Source organism: Pteropus alecto, unplaced genomic scaffold, assembly GCF_000325575.1.
Source record: "Pteropus alecto unplaced genomic scaffold, ASM32557v1 scaffold71, whole genome shotgun sequence".
Classification (NCBI taxonomy): Eukaryota; Metazoa; Chordata; class Mammalia; order Chiroptera; family Pteropodidae; genus Pteropus; species Pteropus alecto.
This window is the reverse complement of record NW_006433024.1, coordinates 11,766,471-11,773,590: the sequence shown is the minus strand read 5'-3', so window position 1 is coordinate 11,773,590 and position 7,120 is coordinate 11,766,471.

Here is a 7,120-nt window from a genome sequence, read left to right as displayed (position 1 = left end):
CTCTCTCTCTCTCTCTCTCTCTCTCTCTCTCTCTCTCTCTCTCTCTCAAATAACTTTATAAGAAAAATACTTTTGGGCTTTGGTACACAATCTCTCTCAGAATTACCAAGTAATTTGATAAAGAAATGAATAGAGAAAATAGAACAAGAATCACATCACTTGATTTTCTGATGTCACAAGAGCCTAGCTTGGGGCCTCGATTTGGTCCTTCAGCCAAATCATTTAGCATTTAACCACAGTGAGCTGGTGTCAAGCAAAGAAACTCCCCCAATGCCTAGGAAAAAAAAAAATTCTCTCCATCCTTTTGCCCATCATAAAAATGTCGCTACTGAATAATGGCTCAGCAGAACAAAGGGAAGAGAAGGAAGCATAACTGGCATTCTTTACCATGATTAGAAGAAACTGGGGGGTAGAAATTAAAAACCAGCGATTGCTCTCCAAAAGTATTTGCCTTTATACAGGATCAAGTTACTAAATAAGAGACAGTCACTCTAATTCAAAATTTATGGTTTTTATGGTGGGCATAAAGAATTTGTGCCAACCCTGACATTTAGCCTCAAGTCATCTCGTAGTAGAAGATGCTGACATATAGGAATGATATACCCAGAACTTGCAGTTCATCTTTTTCCATTGTATTCTTTCCTCTTTCATCTGCACTAAATAAATGGAATGAATTCACACTCTCTCCATTAGAATTCATCCGGCAATGAGTGTAGCTAACAAATGTTCTAGTCTTTTCGAGCTCTCTACTTAATGAGACAGTTTCTGCCTGAAGAATGGGTTATATTTAGACCAAGTTCTCAGTCTGAATTGAGATTTTTATGAAGTAACATCTCTTACCATCATAGAGAGGGAGGTAAAAATAGACCTCCTCTGCTTCTCTTTTGCTTATGTATGTTAACAAGAAAAGAATGAATGAACTCAACTTGTATCTTCTTGCTCCAAACATCCGAGAGTAGATGATTCCCTTTATTCTATATTCAGTAACCACAATGGACAAACATCTATAGGCTGTCCATCTGTGGCTGTACTGTGTCGTTGGGTCCAAAGCGTTACTACTAAGATCATTTTTGAGTGATGAGAGCAGTACCAGCCAGGAGTACCATCATAATAAAGATGATAATAGCTATCATTGTGTGCCAGGAACTATGTACTTACTGCTTTATATGACATTGCCTCATTTAGTTCTCATCTGAGCCCGGTGGTTGGGGGTCATTACCATCTCCATGGATGCCCAGAGGGTTGAGTGACTTACTCAAGGTCAATCAAAATGGAAAGAGGAAATAATGAACTCAATTTGAAACTCATCGCTCCAGACATGGTTGAGATGGATGGTTCCTGATTGGTCTAATTCTGAGAGCAAGTTTTATACCTTCTATTGCGATCACCTTAGCATTTTTAATTTAATGATTTGGGGCTACCACTGTGAAAATTCTACTCCACCAATTACCACCCTAAAACTCTTTCTCTTTCTAAAACCTTTTCATTTCAATTTAGTTTTAGGCTTCTCCAGTCTCAGAAGCTTTTGGCTTCAGGGCCAATGCTGTTGAGAATAATGTCTTTCCTCTAAAATAGGAACATTATACAGTAATTTTCATTCATGTTTTTCATTCATCCTAAAAATAGTTCATATTTTTTAAAAATTAGCATACTCATATTAATTGGATGAAAGGGCCCCGATATCTCTTCTGTTTTATTTTTAAAAAAACCTTAAAGTATATAGTCTTGTAGTCTTAATGACTGGGCCAAATCTTAAAAGACAGTCCCAGACATGCAGCTTATGATTCCTTAGTTATTTAGGAGAATATGGGACAGACATTTAATGTGTTCACACTATGTTGCAGGCCCTGCGATATCTGCTTTACAGATATAATTTTTACAGCTACAAGAATAGTTTTCATTTTACAGATGAGGGAATTTAGTCTCAAAAGGATTGGGTAACCCACTCAATACCATGTGTGGAGGAGTTGGGATTTTAACACAGGCCTGCTTGACTCCAAAACCCAGAGATGCTTTACCAGAATAGCTGCATGGAAACTGAAATGACAAATTTATTCACTGGGTGGTTCTGACTTTGCAAAGAACCACAAGTGTGAACCTGCCACCTAACAAGCTGATGGTAGGTGATTTTCTCATTCCTAAATTCTGGAGAGCATTGGTAATCTTGAAGCCCAAGGCAGATGAAATGATGATTGCATTCATGGGGAAAGAGGCGAATTCATATTTCTCAGACATTATTAAATGACAGTTCCTTTAGGAGAAGGTAACCCTGGAGTCACTTGGCTGCTATTTTTCTCTCTAGGTCACTTTTTTCTGATAAACTTTGAACGTTGAGACATTTCTCCGCTGTTGTCATCACAAGGGGGAATGGACTTATTTAGCAGCCTTTTATGGGAAAACAGTGTAGGACTTCTTTTTTTCCTTTTCTATATTAAGAATCTCCCCTCACCTCCCCTATATGGAGATACAATAACCAATATGAAGGAGAAACAAGACGGTGAATGAATTCTTTAGAAGAGCACATTGGAAGAAGGGAGTCTTTATCCCTTCTTTGGTCCAACTGAGCTCCTATAATGATCAGAGAAGAACATTGATAATTATAGAATTTCAAACCGGAACATTTGAGACCGTCTGATGACTTCCTCCATGGTATAAATATACCGTCTCCTAATCTTTAGCAAATGGTCTGGCTGAGTCTTCTTCTCTGTTGAAAGGTCCTCTCTGGTGGAGGAGGGTCCTGCATGTCATGGGGGCTACCTGTTTCGATAATGATGACATTATATGCCACAGGTTGCATAGCAGAGAGGTTAAAAACAAGGTTCTGCAGGAAGACCGCCTGCAGTCAAACCCCACCTTCACCCCAGCTTCATCGGTGTAGATTCCTGTAGTTCCCTTCTCCACCTTTCTCCATCCTGCTGTGTCCCCCGGGGGCCTGAACTGCAAGGACTGCATGTGAGTTGTATGAGTGGGCTCCCCTGCCTTCCGCTTTCAGCTTTGGCCAATAGAGAGCCCCAGATGTGAGAGAAGAACAGAAGGGAAGTGGGGTTGCATTATTTATTCCAGGTGCCCTTCCAGCAGGTTGCTATGGCAACGAAGGTCTCAGTTCCTGTCAGGTGGTCTTGTCCATACAGCACTCCCCTCTAGAGTCTACCAACCTCCCTTCAACCTTAGGGTGGACAATGGTGCTCACTGTTACCAGCCTAGGGGGCTGCGCTATCCCCAGAGTTTCCCCACACCCTCCCCATACCCTTCTAAACAGTCCCTCTATTAAACTTTGCCCAATTTCCTTAATTTGAATTTGTCATCTTTTTCTGGCCAGTGGTGTATCTACACCACTGACTATCTGTGTAACATTGGGCAATTCCTTAACCTCTCTTGGCCTCCGTTTTCTCCTCTGTAAAATGGAGGTAATAAGAATAATGTTTCCTGTAGAAGATCATCTTAAGATTCAAACAAGGTTATGCATATTAAGGTACTTTGATCACAAAGTAAGGGCTCAGTAAATGTTAGAGTAATATTATAACTACCACGAAATCCCAGCTTAAACACTACTTTAATTCAACTGTGGTAAGTCAGCTCTCATAGATTTTATTAGGCTTTAATTCAACAATAAAAAAGACCAAAAAAACCCCTTATGGTAAAAATTCACTTTGAATTTTTGCAGAGTAGTTCTTTTTCACACCAAGCATGAGAACTAGTGAGCTAGATTTAAGAAAAGTAAATCTATGTGCAAAGGTCAGAGCATCTCACACTTTCTGCTTCTGCCACAACCATGGACTCCCTAGAGGAGACTGCGATGCTACACAGTTGGGAAGCGCGCCTGCTAGTTGGTAGGGTTGCCATGCTCTGCTCTCCTGTCAAGGCTCCGCCAACTTAATGCTTGGCTAGGCAGCTTGCCTTTGTTGTGAGGATACAAAGGAGCCAATGGGGTCATAATTTAGCTGGCTTTAAGGGAGGCTAATTTCTTAAGTGAGCTCAGTGGTAAATTTAATCGGGTGTATGACGAATCTTTATTGACACTCATGAGGCGCCAGGCTCAGAGCTAAGCATCTCCCACATATTATCTCATTTAATCTCATCGCAACCCCGAGGTGGCCATTACCGTGTTCTCCAGGTTTTAGGTGAGGAAGCTGAAAACTTAAGGTGCCAGACTAAGGTAACATGGAGCCTAATACACAGCAGAGCAGGATTTAGGGCAGGTGTGCCTGACCTAGAGCTGAGTTCGGATCCAGTACTGAGGCTGTGCAGTATAGCTACAGTGGCTTCTCCTACATGTTCCGTTATATACAACCTAAGAAGAAAGTTCTATGTTTTTATAACTTCTCATATTAGTTGTCCAGAATTACACACAGTGTTTGCCTGGATAAATTTTTTGAATCCCTGTATTTGAAAAGAGGAGGGTCAGCCTTGTAACATGTCTTCCTTGGTTTTGGCTTTCCAAAGGCTAAACACACTGATTTGCTCTAACTACTTCTGGGGACCCTGTTTCTGGACCACACTCCATCTCGTTGAACTATCTCTAGTCCAGTAGTTCCCCAGACTGGCTGCATAGTCAAGTAGGGAAGTTTTTTTAAAAAATACCAGAGTCAGAGCCCCAACCCAGACTGAAGGAACCAGAATCTCTGGAAGGTGGCCTGAGCATTGTTGTTTTCTAAAAAGCTCTCTCAGTATATTCTGATGGGCAGCCAGTGTTGAAAAGCACTGTTTCAGGTTGCTTTAAAAACGAAGAATTGGTGGAAATGTTGGCAGGGCCCCTCCAGTGTGAGCAAAGAGAATAGTTCCTTCTGGCTAACGATTATTATCTGGAATTATCTGTGGCATATTCCACATGATTTAATAGGCCTTTTCTCCAAGGGCAGCTGAATGCAAATGTCTCTCAGGTGTAGAATGGGGTGTCAAACATGGTCACTTACAGAGAAGGTGGCAAAGTGCCATCACTATTCCCATCTAATGTGGCCATCTTGATGATTCACCTGAATTCTCCCAGGTCCTGAACACTGAAAACATAATTGTGTGGTTTTTAAAATTTTTATTTTTATTGAGATATAACTGACACATAACATTGTATAAGTTTGAGGTATACAATGTGTTAATTTGATACATTTGCATATTGTAAAATGATTACAGCAGTAGCTTTAGCTAACACCTCTATCATGTCACATAATTACCACTTCTTTTTTTGTGGTGGGAGTAATTAATATCTAGTCTCTTAGCAACTCTGAAATTTATAATACACTATTGTTGTCTATAATCGCTGGGCTGTGCATTAGATCTCCAGAACTTATTTATCTACTGGTTGCAAATTCGTACCCTTAAATACCATCTTCCCAATTCACCCACTCCCCCATCCCTGGTAACCATGTAAACATGGTAACCATCATTCTCCTCTGTTTTTACAAGCTCAGCATCTTTAGATGCCACATTTAATGATATCAGACAATATTTGTCTGTCTGACTTATCTCACAACATAATGCCCTAAGAGTATTTTTTAATTGGATGGTTTAAAAAGCGAAAACAACTCCATTCCTTTTCACTTTTATTTACTGTGTTTCTGTACCACCAGATGCCTTGCTCTTGGCAATGAGTGCTACTGATTGGTGCTGCTAAACCCTCCACACCTGTGTGCAGATACTGAAGGATTGTGATGGAGGAGTTCATTCATGATCATCTTAAAGGGAGTTGTAGTAGCACTGCTGGGATTATTAATACCTAGACCTGGGAGAGATTCCCATAGCTTTGTTCTCCAGCTGTCACTTCAGCAGAAAGGAAAGTCAAATCCCTAACTGTAAAAAGAAAATGAGACTTACAGGTTTTGCACCTGACAACTTAAGATTCAAAGTCATATATCTACCCTTGAAGTAGCTTTTTATCTACAAATTTTTAAATCCATGCACCAGATTACCAAAATTTAATACAGATTGATATGTTAATAACTAAATTTTTAAAAAGAAAAATGCAAAATTAGAGAGGTTGTGAGAGTCCCAGGATGAATAAGGTATAGATCTGGTTAATCTAATGGGGCAGACAGGAGAGAGGAGAGGGAAAAGGAGAGAAGGAGGAAGACATGGATGGCAGAAGATGTTTGGATTCAGATTTGGGGTAGGGAGGTGAAGGAAGGAGGTGAGCAGACAATTATTGGTTTTTTTACGCTTCTATTTATTTCTTTTCTCTTTGTCTTGTTATTTCTCTCATCTGAGTATTCATCATTGGATATTGTGCTCAAGAAACTATCCTCCAAGGACCATAGATTTAAATGAACATTTTTTGAGGGTGCCAAACTCTAGTTTAAGAGCTTTGCATATCTTATACATTTCATTTTGTTCTCTAGCACTGCGAGGTTGAGGCTGAAATTCCCATTTTGCAGATGGGAGGAAGAGAGGTTGAGGAATTTGCCCCAGATTACTCCACTGGAAGACGGTGAAGAACTCAAGCTTTCGATACCAGCGTCTGGCATTTAACCATTGAGCGGTATCGCTGGGACTTCGGCTCCCATGGCACCGTCCCTGGGATGAGCTCCACTGAGTTTCCACGTGGCCAGGCGCATTCCAAGTCTTCTGGCCAGGGTCAGCACAGCCCCGGGACTGAAGAGCGCCTTCCCCCAGGAAAGATGACTGGCGTTTAGCGGACACCACGGGTTCTGAGACCCTGCTGGAGGAGCCTGGCAGATTCCAAGCGACAGGCTTGCACCACAGTCTCTCTCAAGAGAGAGCCTGTAATTCTCACCGCGGCACTGCATAGGGGGTTACTTCTGATCCCCTTTTCTGGACAGGAAAAGTGAAGCTTTCCTTCCTCAGTGGTCACAAAGTCCAGCGGGTAGTGGAGCTGTAGGTGTCCTCTGTGTCCAAAAGATAATAAAATCTGCACAGATCTTGTCATTATTATGCAAAACTGGAGGAGATGCTTGGACTTTCCCCTTGCTGAAGCCCATCTGTCTCCGCGCACAGCCTCCGGGGCTTCTTCAGAAGCCGACCGTGAGCGAAGCCGAATGGGTGGAGACAGGTCCCCTGCCACTAGCCTGGGCCATCTCTCCGCGCCTTGCCAGCCAGTGCCCCCGAGGCCGACCTCCTTCGGCTTAAAAAAACGACAGTCTTCCAATACCCCGCCCGCCGCCCCCAGGGA